Raw genomic sequence first — 17,835 nt, 5'->3', positions numbered from 1 at the left:
CCCTCTGGTTATCGACCCTTCCACCATTGGGAACAGATTGTCTTTATTTACACTAGCCACATCCTTCATGATTTCAAACACCTCTCAAATCTCTCCTGTCTTCCACCTGATCACAGACCTTCCCTTTTGATCTTTCCTCCCCTCCCCCCCCCTTTAGAATCTGTTCGTTTCGAACATTCGCCAGTTCTGACGAAGGGTCATCGACCCGAAACATTAACTCTGTTTCTCTCTCCACGGATGCTGCCCGACCCGCTGAGATTTCCGGCATTTTCTGTTTTTAATTTCAGATTCCAGCATCCGCAGTATTTAGCTTTTGCACCTTGTCAAATCTCCTCTTCGCCTTCTCTGCTCCAAGGAGAATTTCGCCTGGCAATTACAATTAGCCTCGAGTCCCCGTGTACAACACCCATCAGGGGACAACTCCGTTCATGCAAGGGGTGAATTGGATGTTGCCAGTCAGGAACAGATGTACATCCTCGTCATTAAAGAAAAATAAGTATCTCCGGCAGAATAACATTTCAAATAATTAGAATTAAAGTCAAATTAGGTTTTGACTTCCTGAATAGTTAAGAGGGAATTAGACATAAGATGACATTCCTTAATGATGGATGGTTAAAATCAGGGTAGACTAGGAATTTACAACCTAACCACAGTCCCTAATCATTTCCATATGTAACCCTGTATGTGTCAGTCTCTCTAACCAGGGGCTGTGTGTTTCAATTTATGATTTCAGTTTCTTTCTTTAACATTAACAATGGGCCTCATCTCGACATCTTGTGTTAAAAAAAAAACCCAACTGCACTTTGAAGAGGGAACGCCAGTTTTGTATAACACGAAAGAGACACTGGGACCTGGCCGAGAAGGTTTGATATCGATTCAGTGCTTGTGAGTCAGCTTTTGGCGTGGATCAGCTGTTCTCCCAACATCCTTTCTAAATCCACCCCCCACAAACACACACATACACAGACACACACACACACACATACACAAAAAAAATGTTGGGAAGAAAAAAAACTGGGCAAGCGGCCAGAACGGGAGAGCTGAGATCAGGAGGGGAGGTTCCAGTCACACACAATCCTCCTCCAATATTCAGGAGTTAGGGGTTTTTTTTCCATCAAGTTCCTGGACTTTCTCTCTCTCTCTGATTTTTACAACACGCTCAGCTGAGCAGATAGAGAGGGTTACTGTTGTTGTTTGGAGTCTCTGCTCCCTCCGCAGAGTTTGCCCGGACTTTTGAAAAACTTTTCAGAAACTTTTTTCTCTCTCTCTCTCTCTCTTTCCCCCTCCCTTGCCAAACCTCCAGCAGACTCCACAGTCGGCGCCGTGAGTTGAGGAACTTGCAGCCCTGCGATTCACAACCTCGTCCATGTAAGAAAATCTCTTCGCCCTCCACCCCAAGAAGAAAATCTTCAGCGTTGGGTTTCCAGGTGAGATTGAGTCTGAACTATACTTTGTGCTCGGCTCGAGTGCGACAGATCTCGAGAGTAAGCTGCTGGCTTATTCCACAGAGGTTTTTTTTTAGAGGGAATGGAAATAGACGCTAAGAATCTCAATTCAAGCTTCTTTAATTTTCAATTTCCTCCTGGTCTTTACCCTTAACCCTTTGTGGGGGCTGGTTCTGGAGATCTCCGCTGCTGGTGTGACAGCCTTCAGCTGGACTTTCTCACAATTATCCCGATAACTAAATGTTTAATATAATTGGTAATAAAAAGAGAAAGGGGGTAGGATGAGATTTTTTATTTTAAGAGATGATGTGTACAGTTTTGGTCTCCTAATCTGAGGAAGGACGTTCTTGCTATTGAAGGTTCACCAGACTGATTCCCGGGATGGCAGGACTGACATATGAGGAGAGACTGGATCGACTGGGCTTGTATTCAATGGAGTTTAGAAGAATGAGAGGGGATCTCATAGAAACATATAAAATTCTGACAGGACTGGACTGGTTAGATGCAGGAAGAATGTTCCCGATGTTGGGGAAGTCCAGAACCAGGGGTCACAGTCTAAGGATAAGGATTTAGGACCGAGATGAGGAGAAACTTCTTCACTCAGACTGTGGTGAACCTGTGGAATTCTCTACCGCAGAGAGTTGTTGGGGCCAGTTCGTTAGATATATTCAAAAGGGAGTTAGATGTGGCCCTTACGGCTAAAGGGGTCAAGGGATATGGAGAGAAAGCAGGAATGGGGTACTGAGGGAATGTTCAGCCATGATCATATTGAATGGCGGTGCAGGCTCGAAGGGCCGAATGGCCTACTCCTGCACCTATTTTCTATTTTTCTATGTTTCTATGATCTGGAACGCGCTGCCTGAAAGGTTGGTGGGAGCAGATTCAGTAGTAACTTTCAAAAAGGGGAATTGGATCAATACTTGAAAAAGGGAAGCATTTTGCGGAGCTATAGGGAAAGAGGAGGGTGAGTGGGACTAATTAGAACCGGCATGGACACGATGGGCCGAATGGTCTCCTTCTGTGCGGTAAGATTATGTGACACAGCAGTCGTGCAGTGTCAAAAGGGATGAATTTCCTTTTGTGTGTGTGGTTATTTTTAATAGTATATTTTTTAGAACTGATTCACATGATGGCATTAATCAGATACATTCTTCTGCAAACTGTCATCTTCAGCCTCTAGATCTTCACGATGAGTTTGCTGACAGAGGGGGGAGTTTGTCTGTCTTCGAAACAGGAAAAGGGAGTTTTTAATGAGTCTGGTGCTGTGTGAGTTAAGAACTTGTCACGGGATTGGCTTGTGTTCGTCAGGATCTAAATGTCCCTCTGGAGTTTATTCCTGGAGTTGGGCAGTCACACGTTGGACCAGTTCCAGAGCGATGAGTTGCAAATGGTCAATGAAGGGCTGCTGCAGAATGAAGTGGATTTTTTTGGGCCAGCGACTCCCAGCTTTCGATCTGGACAACCTCACTGCCCCTCCTGCTGATGGGGAGATGACAGTGTTGAATCTCCAAGATCGCTGAGATGTACAGACCTGAATTTTGCCGATATCCCTCGCGTTGAGTGGAGTAAACTCCACCGAGCGGCATAACTATAAAACGGGCACCGACAGGTCCAGGACAAGGAGGTCTCTTATGTTCCACCGACTGTCCTTAAAACCCACCTCTTTGACCAAGCTTTTGGTCACATGCCCGAATATCTCCTCTCGGTGTCAAATTTTGTTTGATAACGTTCCTGCGAAGCGCCTTCGGACGTTTTTAAAAAAGAAAGAATTGGATTTATATAGCGCCTTTCACGACCACCGGATGTCTCAAACGTGTTAGAACCAATGAAGTATGTTTGGAGTGTAGTCACTGTTGTAATGTGGGAAATGCGGCAGCCATCTTGTGCACAGCAAGCTCCCACAAACAGCAATGTGATAATAACCAGATAATCAGTTTTTTTGTTATGTTGATTGAGGGATAAATATTGGCCCCAGGACACTGGGGATAACTCCCCTGCTCTTCTTCAAAATAGTGTCATGGGATCGTTTCTGTCCACTTGAGAGAGCAGACGTTTAACATCACATCTGAAAGACTGCACCTCCGACAGCGCAGCACTCCCCCAGTACTGCCCCTCCGACAGCGCAGCACTCCCCCAGTACTGCCCCTCCGACAGCGCAGCACTCCCTCAGTACTGCCCCTCCGACAGCGCAGCACTCCCTCAGTACTGCCCCTCCGACAGCGCAGCACTCCCCCAGTACTGCCCCTCCGACAGCGCAGCACTCCCTCAGTACTGCCCCTCCGACAGCGCAGCACTCTCTCAGTACTGCCCCTCCGACAGTGAGGCACTCCCTCAGTACTGCCTCTCCGACAGTGCTACGCTTCCTCAGTACTGCCCCTCCGACAGTGCGGCACTCCCTCAGTACTGCCCCTCCGACAGTTCGGCGCTCCCTCAGTACTGCCCCTCCGACAGTGCGGCGCTCCCTCAGTACTGCCCCTCCGACAGTGCGGCACTCCCTCAGTACTGCCTCTCTGACAGTGCAGCACTCCCTCAGTACTGCCCCTCCGACAGTGCGGCACTCCCTCAGTACTGCCCCTCCGACAGTGCGGCATTCCCTCAGTACTGCCCCTCCGACAGTGCGGCGCTCCCTCAGTACTGCCCCTCCGACAGTGCAGCACTACCTCAGTACTGCCCCTCCGACAGTGCAGTACTCCCTCAGTACTGCCCCTCTGACAGTGCGGCACTCCCTCAGCACTGCTCAAGTCTCTGGGGTGGGACTTGAACCCACTACTTTCTGACTCTGAATGCTACCCACCGAGCCACAGCTGACACTTAAACATTAACATTTACTACATTAAAGGTGCTATATAAATGCAAGTTGTTTTTGGATGTATAAATGCAAGAGGATGTGGAACTCTCTGCCACATGGAATGTTTGAAGCCGTGAGAATTGATGCATCTCAGGGAGGCTCAGAATTACATAGAATTTTACAGCACAGAAACAGGCCATGTTAGTGTTTATGTTCCTCTCGAGTCTCCTCCCACCTCTCTCCATCTCACCCTCTCACCATTTCCCTCCATTCCTCGCTCCCTCATGTGCTTATCCAGCTGCCCCTCAAATGCATCGATACTATTCGCCTCAATGAGTTCCACATTCTCACCACTCTCTGGGTAAAAAAAGATATGAACATAAGAACGTATGAAATAGGAGCAGGAGTCGGCCATTCGGCCCCTCGAGCCTGCTCCGCCATTCAATAAGATCATGGCTGATCTGATCATGGACTCAGCTCCACTTCCCTGCCCGCTCCCCATAACCCTTCACTCCCTTATCGCTCAAATATCTGTCTATCTCCACCTTAAATATATTCAATGACTCAGCCTCCACAGCTCTCTGGGACAGAGAATTCCACAGATTTACAACCCTCTGAGAGAAGAAATTCCTCCTCATCTTCATTTTAAATGGGTGGCCCCTTATTCTGAAACTATGCCCCCTAGTTCTAGATTCCCCCACGAGGGGAAACATCCTCTCTGCATCTACCCTGTCAAGCCCCCTGAGAATCTTATATGTTTCAATAAGATCACCTCTCATACTTCTAAACCCCAATGAGTACAGGCTCAATCTGCTCAACCTTTCTTCATAAGACAACCCCCCTCATCTCAGGAATCAACCGAGTGAACCTTCTTTGAACTGCCTCCAATGCAAGTGTATCCTTCCATAAATGAGATTCACCAGAATTGCTCACTGGTTTAGTATCGTGGCCATCTTATATTTATGGCTTGAAGCATACATGAGGGAGCAGGGAATGGAGGGGTTGCGGGTAGCAGGGGCTGGGTGAGAAAAGGCTCGTGTGGATTGTATACAGTGGCACAGACCAGTTAGGCTAAATGACCTGTTTCTGTGCTGAAGATTCTATGCAATAACCGAGATCAATTTTTCCAAGGAACATGTTTGCACAATAAAAATCAGATAACCTTCAGACTTCTTGCACGTAAGTTGGCTGTCAGCCTTATGACAGTGAGCATCATGTAAGCCTCTAACTCATCATCATCATAGGCAGTCCCTCGGAATCGAGAAAGACTTGCTCCCACTCTAAAAATGAGTTCTCAAGTGACTGAACAGTCCAATACGGGAACCACAGTCCCTGTCACAGGTTGAGGGAAGGGGTGGGTGGGACTGGTTTGCCGCACGCTCCTTCCGCTGCCTGCGCTTGGTTTCTGCATGCTCTCGGCGATGAGACTCGAGGTGCTCAGCGCCCTCCCGGATGCACTTCCTTCACTTAGAGCGGTCTTTGGCCAGGGACCCCCAGGTGTCGGTGGGGATGTTGCACTTTATCAGGGAGGCTTTGAGAGTGTCCCTATAACGTTTCCTCTGCCCACCTTTGGCTCGGTTGCTGTGAAGGAGTTCCGAGTAGAGCTCTTGCTTTGGGAGTCTCGTGTCTGGCATGCGGACAATTTGGCCCGCCCAGCGGAGCAGATCAAGTGTGGTCAATGCTTCAGTGCTGGGGATGTTGGCCTGGTCGAGGACGCTAACGTTGGTGCGTCTGTCCTCCCAGGGGATTTGTAAGATCTTGCGGAGACATCGTTGGTGGTATTTCTCCAGCGACTTGAGGTGTCTACTGTACATGGTCCACGTCTCTGATCCATACAGGAGGGCGAGTATTACTACAGCCCTGTAGACCATGAGCTTGGTGGCAGATTTGAGGGCCTGGTCTTCAAACACTCTTTTCTGCAGGCAGGCGAAGGCTGCGTTGGCTCACTAACTTATTGGAAAAAGAATTTGCCCTTTTATTTAGGATGAGGTAGTCTCTTCATACAAATACATTAACATCAATTTGTATTTATATAGCGCCTTTAACATAATAAAATGTCCCAAGGTGCTTCACAGTAGCGTTATCAAACAACATTTGACACCGAGCCACATAAGGAGATATTAGGGAAGGTGACCAAAAGCTTGGTCAAAGAGGTAGGTTTTAAGGAGTGTCGAATATGTCAGGCATGGCTCAGTGGGTAGCACACTTGCCTCTGGGTCAGAAGGTTGTGGGTTCAAGTCCCACTCCAGAGACTTGAGCAAAAAATAAATCCAGGCTGACATTCCAGTGCACTGCTGAGGGAGTGCCGCACTGTCAGAGGGGCAGTACTGAGGGAGTGCCGCACTGTCGGAGGGGCAGTACTAAGGGAGTGCCGCACTGTCGGAGGGGCACTGCTGAGGGAGTGCTGCACTGTCGGAGGGGCAGTACTGAGGGAGTGCCGCACTGTCGGAGGGGCAGTACTGAGGGAGTGCCGCACTGTCGGAGGGGCAGTACTAAGGGAGTGCCGCACTGTCGGAGGGGCACTGCTGAGGGAGTGCTGCACTGTCGGAGGGGCAGTACTGAGGGAGTGCCGCACTGTCGGAGGGGCAGTACTGAGGGAGTGCCGCACTGTCGGAGGGGCATTACTGAGGGAGTGCCGCACTGTCGGAGGGGCAGTACTGAGGGAGTGCCGCACTGTCGGAGGGGCAGTACTGAGGGAGTGCCGCACTGTCGGAGGGGCAGTACTGAGGGAGTGCCGCACTGTCGGAGGGGCAGTACTGAGGGAGTGCCGCACTGTCGGAGGGGCAGTACTGAGGGAGTGCCGCACTGTCGGAGGGGCACTGCTGAGGGAGTGCCGCACTGTCGGAGGGGCAGTACTGAGGGAGTGCCGCACTGTCGGAGGGGCAGTACTGAGGGAGTGCCGCACTGTCGGAGGGGCAGTACTGAGGGAGTGCTGCACTGTCGGATGTGCCGTCTTTCGGATGAGATGTTAAACCGAGACCCTGTCTGCTCTCTCATGTGGATGTAAAAGATCCCACAGCACTATTTTGAAGCAGAACAGGAGAGTTTTCCTTGGTATCCTGGTCAATATTTATTCCCCAATCAACAGATTATCTGGCCAACAAAGAGCTACCGGGCCTAATCCCACTCTCCAGCTCTCGGTCCGTAGCCCTGTAGGTTACGGCACTTCAGGTGCACATCCAAGTACTGTTTAAATGGGGTTGACGGTTTCTGCCTCTACCACCCTTTCAGGCAGTGAGTTCCAGACCCCCACCCCCTCTGGGTGAAGAAATATTTTTTTACGCAGCGAGTTGTTATGATCGGGAACGCGCTGCCTGAAAGGGCGGTGGGAGCAGATTCAATAGTAACTTTCAAAAGGGAATGGGATAAATACTTGAAATTAAATATTTGCAGGGCTATGGGGAAAGAGCAGGGGGGAGTGGGATTAACTGGATCGCTCTGTCACAGAGCCGGCACAGACAGGATGGGCCGAATGTCCTCCAGTGCTGTATCATTCGATGATTCTGTGGCCTGTTGGACCAATGAGTAATGGAACCTTCTGGAGTATTACTAACCGACTGAAGCATTTGTGGTCCCAGCTGGTAGCTCCCGTCTGTGATGACTTAGCCAATCTGAGTGATAGCACATTGCGTCTGCGTCAGAAGATTATGGCTTCAAGTCCCACTCTGGACACTTGAGCACATAATATAGGCTGACACTCACAGTGCAGTACTGAGGGAGTCCCGCACTGTCAGAGGGGCAGTACTGAGGGAATGCCACACTGTCGGAGAGGCAGTGCCGCACTGTCGGAGGGGCAGTACTGAAGGAGCACCGCACTGTCGGAGGGGCAGTGCCGCACTGTCGGAGGGTCAGTACTGAAGGAGCACCGCACTGTCGGACGGGCAGTGCTGAGGGAGTGCCGCAATGTTGGAGGGGCAGTACTGAGGGAGTGCTGCACTGTCGGAGGGGCAGTGCTGAGGCAGCGCTGCACTGTCGGAGGGGCAGTACTGAAGAAGTGCCACAATGTTGGAGGGGCAGTACTGAGGGAGTGCTGCACTGTCGGAGGGGCAGTACTGAGGGAGCGCTGCACTGTCAGAGGGGCAGTACTGAGGGAGTGCTGCACCGTCGGAGGGGCAGTATTGAGAGAGTGCTGCACTGTCGGAGGGGCAGTACTGCGGGAGCGCTGCACTGTCGAAGGGGCAGTGCTGAGGGAGCGCTGCACTGTCGGAGGGGCAGTACTGAGGGAGTGCTGCACTGTCGGAGGGGCAGTGCTGAGAGAGTGCTGCACTGTCGGAGGGGCAGTACTGAGGGAGTGCTGCACTGTCGGAGGGGCAGTACTGAGGGAGTGCTGCACTGTCGGAGGGGCAGTACTGAGGGAGTGCTGCACTATCGGAGGGGCAGTACTGAAGAAGTGCCGCAATGTTGGAGGGGCAGTACTGAGGGAGCGCTGCACTGTCGAAGGGGCAGTGCTGAGGGAGCGCTGCACTGTCGGAGGGGCAGTACTGAGGGAGTGCTGCACTGTCGGAGGGGCAGTTCTGAGGGAGTGCTGCACTGTCGAAGGGGCAGTACTGAGAGAGTGCTGCACTGTCGGTGGGGCAGTACTGAGGGAGTGCTGCACTGTCGGAGGGGCAGTACTGAGAGAGTGCTGCACTGTCGGAGGGGCAGTACTGAGGGAGTGCTGCACTGTCGGAGGGGCAGTACTGAGAGAGTGCTGCACTGTCGGAGGGGCAGTACTGAGGGAGTGCTGCACTGTCGGAGGGGCAGTGCTGAGGGAGTGCTGCACTGTCGAAGGGGCAGTACTGAGAGAGTGCTGCACTGTCGGAGGGGCAGTACTGAGGGAGTGCTGCACTGTCGGAGGGGCAGTACTGAGAGAGTGCTGCACTGTCGGAGGGGCAGTACTGAGGGAGTGCTGCACTGTCGGAGGGGCAGTACTGAGAGAGTGCTGCACTGTCGGAGGGGCAGTACTGAGGGAGTGCTGCACTGTCGGAGGGGCAGTACTGAGAGAGTGCTGCACTGTCGGAGGGACAGTACTGAGGGAGTGCTGCACTGTCGGAGGTGCCGTCTTTCAGATGGCGGTGGCAGGCCGTGGCTCAGTCCTCCGCTGGGAACTTGTGAAAACGGTTCCCTGGTGAAGGAAGTAAGGGGAACATGCAAAAACCCCATTTGCTAACCATTTTAACCACCCTCCCCAATTGCCGGCAGAGTTTACGCGGGGCAATTAAAAGCGGCACTCTGGAGTGGGACTTGAACCTACGACCTTCTGACTTAGAGGCGAGAGTGCTGCCCACTGAGCCACAGCTGCCATACTAATGGGCAGCGCCAGTCCCTAACAATTCTCACATTAAGAAAATTGGAGAGGCGGCACTGCCTTGGAAAGTGTTCGCTTTTCCTCACATGTCCGATTTTCCTCAGCTACTGACTTATGTCACCAACATCAAGTTAGCACAGAGTTGTTGTCTATCGAATCATGCTGGCTGGATTAATTTCTGTCCAGGCAGACAGTTAATTCTTTTCTCTCTGTTCCTGGTTTTGTTTCTACGAGTTGTCGCTATTTTTTGGACGTGAAATTTCTTTCCCAATCTGGTTGTGATCACAGAGAACAACGTTACCAAAACAGCCCACAAGCTGCAGAGATTCAACTAGGTCATGGCAAAGGAGCACGTAGGAGCAGAGAGAGAGAGAGAGAGAGAGAGAAACACAAGAACATAAGAAATAGGAGCAGGAGTCGGCCATTCGGCCCCTCGAGCCTGCTCCGCCATTCAATAAGATCGTGGCTGATTTGATCCTGGCCTCAACTCCATTTCCCCGCCCGCTCCCCATAACCCTCGACTCCCCTATCGTTCAAAATAAAGACTTGCATTTATATAGCGCCTTTCATAACCTCAGGACGTCCCAAAATACTTCATAGCCAATGAAGCACTTTTGAAGTGTTGCAATGTAGGAAACGCAGCAGCCAATTTGCGCACAGCAAGCTCCCACACACAACAATGTGATAATGACCACATTATCTGTGTTTTTGTTATGTTGATTGAAGGATAAATATTGACCCCAGGACACTGGGGAGAGCTCCCCTGCTCTTCTTTGAAGTAGTGCCATGGGATCTTTTACGTGGACCAGAGAGAGCAGACGGGGCCTCGGTTTAACGTCTCATCTGAAAGGTGGCACCTTCGACAGTGCGGCGCTCCCTCAGTACTGCCCCTCCAACAGTGCAGCACTCCCTCAGTACTGCCCCTCCGACAGAGCAGCACTCCCTCAGTACTGCCCCTCCGACAGTGCGGCACTCCCTCAGTACTGCCGCTCAGGGTGCGGCACTCCCTCAGTACTGCCCCTCCGACAGAGCAGCACTCCCTCAGTACTGCCCCTCCGACAGTGTGGCACTCCCTCAGTACTGCCGCTCAGGGTGCGGCACTCCCTCAGTACTGCCCCTCTAATAGAGTGCCGTTCCCTCAGTACTCATCCAAAAGACGGTACCTCTGACAGGGCAGCGCTCCCTCAGCACTGCACTGGGAGTGTCTGGCCAGATTTATGTGCTCAAGTTCCTGGAGTGGGACTTGAACCCACAACCTTCTGACTCAGAGACGAGGGTTTGCCCACTGAGAAAATGATGTGTTCAAATCCCTCCATGGCCTCGCTCCTCCCTATCACTGTAACTTCCTCCAGCCCCACAACCATCTTCCCTCCTCCAATTCTGGCCTCTTGCTCATCCACAATGTTAACCCCTCCACCATTGGCGGCCGTGCCTTCAGCTGCCAAGGCTGTAAGCTCCCTCCCTAAACCTCTCTACCTCTTGTTCCTGTTTTAAGACACTTCTTAAACCTACCTCTTTGACCAATAGCAGATAATCGAGGGGAGGGAGGAACTAAATACAATCACTATCACTAATGAAGTAGTACTTGGTAAAATAACGGGACTAAAGGCGGACAAGTCCCCTGGACCAGATGGCCTGCATCCCAGGGTTTTAAAAGAAGTGGCTGCAGAGATAATGGATGCATTAGTTGTAATCTACCAAAATTTCCTGGATTCTGGGGAGGTCCCAGCAGATTGGAAAACCGCAAATGTAACGCCTCTATTTAAAAAAGAAGGCAGACAAAAAGCAGAAAACTATAGACCAGTTCGCCTAACATCTGCCATTGGGAAAATGCTGGAGTCCATTATTAAGGAAGCAGTAGCAGGACATTTGGAAAAAGCATAATTCAATCAAGCAGAGTCAGCATGGTTTTATGAAAAGGAAATCATGTTTGACAAACTTGCTGGAGTTCTTTGAGGATGTAATGAACAGGGTGGATAAGGGGGAACCAGTGGATGTGGTGTATTTAGATTTCCAGAAGGCATTCGATAAGGTGCCACATAAAAGGTTACTGCACAAGATAAAATTTCACAAGGTTGGGGGTAATATATTAGCATGGATAGAGGATTGGCTAACTAACAGAAAACAAGACAAACGGGTCATTTTCCGGTTGGCAAACAGTAACTAGTGGGGTGCCACAGGGATCGGTGCTGGGGCCTCAACTATTTGCAATTTATATTAATGACTTGTAATGTAGCCAAGATTGCTGATGATACAAAGATGGGAAAGCAAATTGTGAGGAGGACACAAAAATCTGCAAAGGGATATAGATAGGCTAAGTGAGTGGGCAAAAATTTGGCAGATGGAGTATAATGTGGGAAAATGTGAGGTTATCCACTTTGGCAGAAGTAATAGAAAAGCAAATTATAATTTAAATGGAGAAACACACTGACAGAGAGACACACAGACACACACACACACAGACACACACACACACACACACACTCATCATCATAGGCAGTCCCTCGGAATCGAGGAAGACTTGCTTCCACTCCTGAAGTGAGTTCTTTGGTGACTGAACAGTCCAATACGAGAGCCACAGACTCTGTCCTGCGTCTGCGCACATACAGAGGCTGAACTCCAGGACATGGTTGGCGTATTTACCGAGGCGTACGAAAGCATGGGCCTTATGTTAAACATCCTTAAGACAAAGGTTCCCCACCAGCCTGTCCTCACTGCGCACACACTCACACAGGCAGAGAGAGACACACACACTCACAGTCACACACACACATACTCTCACGCACACACTCACACACACTCATATACATATACAGAGAGAGACACAGACAGAGAGACAGACACACGCACAGACACACATGCACACTCTCACACTTACACTCACTCTCACACTCACACACACACGCTCACACACACACACATACTCAAACTCACTCACACACACTCACACTCACTCACACACTCACACACACACACATACTCAAACTCACTCACACTCACTCACACACACTCAAACTCATTCACACACACTCATACTCACACACACTCAAACTCACTCACACACACTCACTCTCACACACACACATACTCACACCTGCTCACACACACACATACTCAAACTCACTCACGCACACTCATACTCACACACACTCATACTCAAACTCACTCACACACACTCATACTCACACACACACACACATACTCATACTCACACACACACACACATACTCAAACTCACTCACACACTCATACTCACTCACATACTCTCACACACACTCACACACACACATACTCAAACTCACTCACACACACACACATACTCAAACTCACTCACACACACTCATACTCACTCACACACTCTCACACACACACACTCACACATACACATACTCAAACTCACTCACACACACTCATACTCACTCACACACTCTCACACACACATACTCAAACTCGCTCACACACACTCATACTCACTCACACACTCACACACACACATACTCAAACTCACTCACACACACTCACACTCACTCACTCACTCTCACACACTCTCACACACACAGGAAGTTGACTAGACTCGCTTGCCTGCTTTGTTTATATATACAATGATTATACCAGTGGAATCTGACATGGATATATCAGAGAGAGAGAGAGAGCTGGAGCTGGAGCTGCAATGGGTTTCCTCCCCGGGGACCATTGGTATTCCGACATTCTCTGGAGCTGATTATAAAATCTGTAACTGACCTGTGTTCTGTGCCACACCTCCTGACTGTCCGATGCATCACATTACATCGCGTGTCCAGCAGAGAAATTGGCCATTCAGCCCAACCGCTCCACAGCGGTGTTTATGAGCAGGGAGAAACAGTTTCCTCCGGCAAATGGGTCGGTAGCCAGCGGTCATAGATTTAAAATAACTAGCAAAAGAACTAGAGAGGAGATGAGGAGCAACGTCTTCGCACAGAGGGTTGCTGCGATCTGGAACGCAGTGCCTGAAAGGGAATCAGATTCTGTAGGAACTTTCAAAAGGCAACAGGACATGTAGCTGAAGAGCAGGGATTTACAGGGTTATGGGGAGTGGGACTGATTGGATCGCTCGTTCACAGAGGTGGCACAGGCAGGATGGGCCGAATGGCCTCCTTCTGTGCGGTAAGATTCGCTGATTCAACTTCATCTCAGCCTATCAGTGTAACCTTCAATGCCTCTCTCCCTCCGATAACACGGAGAGCACTAAACTTCGTGCTGGCACAGTCCACTGATTGATAAAGCAAATCCTTGCAAGCTCGCTGGGAGTCCCAGGACATATTTTGATTTCCCCGCCGTTTGACACTGGACAAGGTTCCCGGGACCCAGGTAGTCCCTGGTGTGAGCAGACATTGTCTCTGGCCCTGGGACTGCGCTGCGATGGTTGGGAATGTTGTGGGGGATCAGTTTCAGAACGAGAGTTCCGATTCAGCCTTCGCTGCCAGATGGGTGAAAGGCCACGGATGAGAAGGAGAGGAAGGGAGTCGGGCCCTGACATCTCTCCAGGATTGCTCCGTAGTCTCCGGGAATCGGAAATCTTTCACGACCACCGGACGCCCAAAGCGCTTTACAGCCAATGAAGTACTTTTGGAGTCCAGTCACTGTTGAAATGCAGCAGCCAATTTGAGCACAGCAAGCTCCCACAAACAGCAATGTGATAATCATCAGATAATCAGTTTAAGTGATGTAGATTGAGGGATAAATATTGACCCTAGGACAGTGGGGATAACGCCCCTGCTCTTCTTCAAAATAATGGCCATGGGATCTTTTTCGTCCACTTCAGAGGTTTAATGCCTCATCCGAAAGACGGCACCTCTGACAGTGCAGCACTCCCTCAGTACTGCCCCTCCGACAGTACAGTACTCCCTCAGTACTGCCCCTCCGACAGTACAGTACTCCCTCAGTACTGCCCCTCCGACAGTGCGGCACTCCCTCAGTACTGCCCCTCTGACAGTACAGTACTCCCTCAGTACTGCCCCTCCGACAGTACAGTACTCCCTCAGTACTGCCCCTCCGACAGTGCAGCACTTCCTCAGTACTGCCTCTCCGACAGTATAGCGCTCCTCAGTACTGCCCCTCTGACAGTACAGTACTCCCTCAGTACTGCCCCTCCGACAGTGCGGCGCTCCCTCAGTACTGCTCCTCCGACAGTGCAGCACTCCCTCAGTACTGTCCCTCCGACAGTGCAGCACTCCCTCAGTACTGCCCCTCCGACAGTATAGCGCTCCCTCAGTACTATCCCTCCGACAGTACAAAGCTCCCTCAGTACTGCCGCTCCGACAGTGCAGCACTCCCTCAGTACTGCCCCTCCGACAGTATAGCGCTCCCTCAGTACTGACCCTCCGACAGTGCAGCGCTCCCTCAGTACTGCCCCTCCGACAGTATAGCGCTCCCTCAGTACTATCCCTCCGACAGTACAACGCTCCCTCAGTACTGTCCCTCCGACAGTGCAGCACTCCCTCAGTACTGTCCCTCTGACAGTGCAGCACTCCCTCAGTACTGCCCCTCCGACATTGCAACACTCCCTCAGTACTGGCCCTCCAACAGTGCAGCACTACTTCAGTACTGCTCCTCCGACAGTGCAGCGCTCCCTCAGTACTGCCCCTCCGACAGTGCAGCACTCCCTCAGTACTGCCCCTCCGACAGTTTAGCGCTCCCTCAGTACTGACCCTCCGACAGTGCAGCGCTCCCTCAGTACTGTCCCTCCAACAGTGCAGCACTCCCTCAGTACTGTCCCTCTGACAGTGCAGCACTCCCTCAATACTGCCCCTCCGACAGTGCAGCACTCCCTCAGTACTGCCCCTCCGACAGTTTAGCGCTCCCTCAGTACTGACCCTCCGACAGTGCAGCGCTCCCTCAGTACTGTCCCTCCAACAGTGCAGCACTCCCTCAGTACTGTCCCTCTGACAGTGCAGCACTCCCTCAGTACTGCCCCTCCGACAGTATAGCGCTCCCTCAGTACTGACCCTCCGACAGTGCAGCGTTCCCTCAGTACTGACCCTCCGACAGTGCAGCGCTCCCTCAGTACTGACCCTCTGACAGTGCAGCACTCCCTCAGTACTGCCCCTCCGACAGTATAGCGCTCCCTCAGTACTGACCCTCCGACAGTGCAGCGCTCCCTCAGTACTGACCCTCTGACAGTGCAGCAATCCCTCAGTACTGCCCCTCCCAGTTGGGCTGAATGGCCTGTTCTGTGCTGCCCATTCTATATAATTCTCTGTCCTTGTATATATTTTTGTTGTGTCTCTCTGTAATTTTGCTGTTTTCTGTCGAGGGCGAAATGAGAACGATTTCAGACCCGTTGCATTGTACAGCAATTGAACGTTCGCTGTTTCTCTTCAGCACAAGGTCGCAATCTGTCTCTCCAACTATCAGCTGGGATGATATGTGAGAGAGGAATTGTTCACTTGTTTCGCTTTCCCCTCTCTCACCGTCTCCATTCTGTGATTATCATCTTTCCTTCTTTGTACTTTTTCAATCTTATCTTCCCCACTTCTCCTGACTGCAGTCGCCAGGTGCTGTGAGATCGGGAGGGTTCCTGCTCCTCATGTACGTGTGGCTGGTGATGGTCAGTCCACTACATGCCAACCCTGAGCCCTGGCTAGGGTTCCCACCCCCCTGATGGGATGGGGGTCTGTGTCTGTGATTCCCCCCCCGCCCCCCCCACACACACAGTGATGGGACGGGGGTCTGTGTCTGTGATTCCCCCCACACACACAGTGATGGGACGGGGGTCTGTGTCTGTGATTCCCCCCACACACATAGTGATGGGACGGGGGTCTGTGTCTGTGATTCCCCCCAAACACACAGTGATGGGACGGGGGTCTGTGTCTGTGATTCCCCCCCCGCCCCCCCAAACATACAGTGATGGGACGGGGGTCTGTGTCTGTGATTCCCCCCACACACACGGTGATGGGACGGGGGTCTGTGTCTGTGATTCCCCCACACACACGGTGATGGGACGGGGGTCTGTGTCTGTGATTCCCCCACACACACGGTGATGGGACGGGGGTCTGTGTCTGTGATTCCCCCACACACACAGTGATGGGACGGGGGTCTGTGTCTGTGATTCCCCCCCACACACAGTGATGGGACGGGGGTCTGTGTCTGTGATTCCCCCACAAACACAGTGATGGGACGGGGGTCTGTGTCTGTGATTCCCCCCACACACACGGTGATGGGACGGGGGTCTGTGTCTGTGATTCCCCCCACACACACAGTGATGGGACGGGGGTCTGTGTCTGTGATTCCCCCCACACACACAGTGATGGGACGGGGGTCTGTGTTTGCGATTCCCCCACACACACAGTGATGGGACGGGGGCCTGTGTCTGTGATTCCCCCACACACACAGTGATGGGACGGGGGTCTGTGTCTGTGATTCCCCCCACACACACAGTGATGGGACGGGGGTCTGTGTCTGTGATTCCCCCCCACACACAGTGATGGGACGGGGGTCTGTGTCTGTGATTCCCCCACAAACACAGTGATGGGACGGGGGTCTGTGTCTGTGATTCCCCCCACACACACGGTGATGGGACGGGGGTCTGTGTCTGTGATTCCGCCCACACACACAGTGATGGGACGGGGGTCTGTGTCTGTGATTCCCCCCACACACACAGTGATGGGACGGGGGTCTGTGTCTGTGATTCCCCCCACACACACAGTGATGGGACGGGGGTCTGTGTCTGTGATTCCCCCACACGCACGGTGATGGGACGGGGGTCTGTGTCTGTGATTCCCCCACACACACGGTGATGGGACGGGGGTCTGTGTCTGTGATTCCCCCACACGCACGGTGATGGGACGGGGGTCTGTGTCTGTGATTCCCCCACACACACAGTGATGGGACGGGGGTCTGTGTCTGTGATTCCCCCACACACACAGTGATGGGACGGGGGTCTGTGTCTGTGATTCCCCCTCACACACACACACAGTGATGGGACGGGGGTCTGTGTCTGTGATTCACCCACACACACACAGTGATGGGACGGGGGTCTGTGTCTGTGATTCCCCCACACACACAGTGATGGGACGGGGGTCTGTGTCTGTGATTCCCCCTCACACACACACACAGTGATGGGACGGGGGTCTGTGTCTGTGATTCACCCACACACACACAGTGATGGGACGAGGGTCTGTGTCTGTGATTCCCCCACACACAGAGATGGGACGGGGGTCTGTGTCTGTGATTCCCCCCACACACACAGTGATGGGACGGGGGTCTGTGTCTGTGATTCCCCCACACACACAGTGATGGGATGGGGTCTGTGTCTGTGATTCCCCCACACACACAGT

The 17,835-nt window shown here is 51.9% G+C and overlaps 1 protein-coding gene across 1 annotated transcript in view; it reads left to right on the top strand.

Moving 5' to 3' along the window:
- The first annotated feature begins 969 nt into the window (after positions 1-969).
- The window catches only part of pdgfrb (platelet-derived growth factor receptor, beta polypeptide), a 131,290-nt gene continuing 114,424 nt past the window's right edge, over positions 970-17,835 (top strand). The window contains exon 1 of the mRNA XM_070877987.1: positions 970-1,427. The gene's annotated coding sequence lies outside the window, so the exon portion shown is untranslated. The remainder of the gene's footprint in view (positions 1,428-17,835) is intronic.

This window comes from Pristiophorus japonicus, chromosome 4 (assembly GCF_044704955.1).
Source record: "Pristiophorus japonicus isolate sPriJap1 chromosome 4, sPriJap1.hap1, whole genome shotgun sequence".
Taxonomy (NCBI): Eukaryota; Metazoa; Chordata; class Chondrichthyes; family Pristiophoridae; genus Pristiophorus; species Pristiophorus japonicus.
Note: the sequence above shows the minus strand (reverse complement) of the source record. Positions and strands in the feature narration are given on the sequence as shown.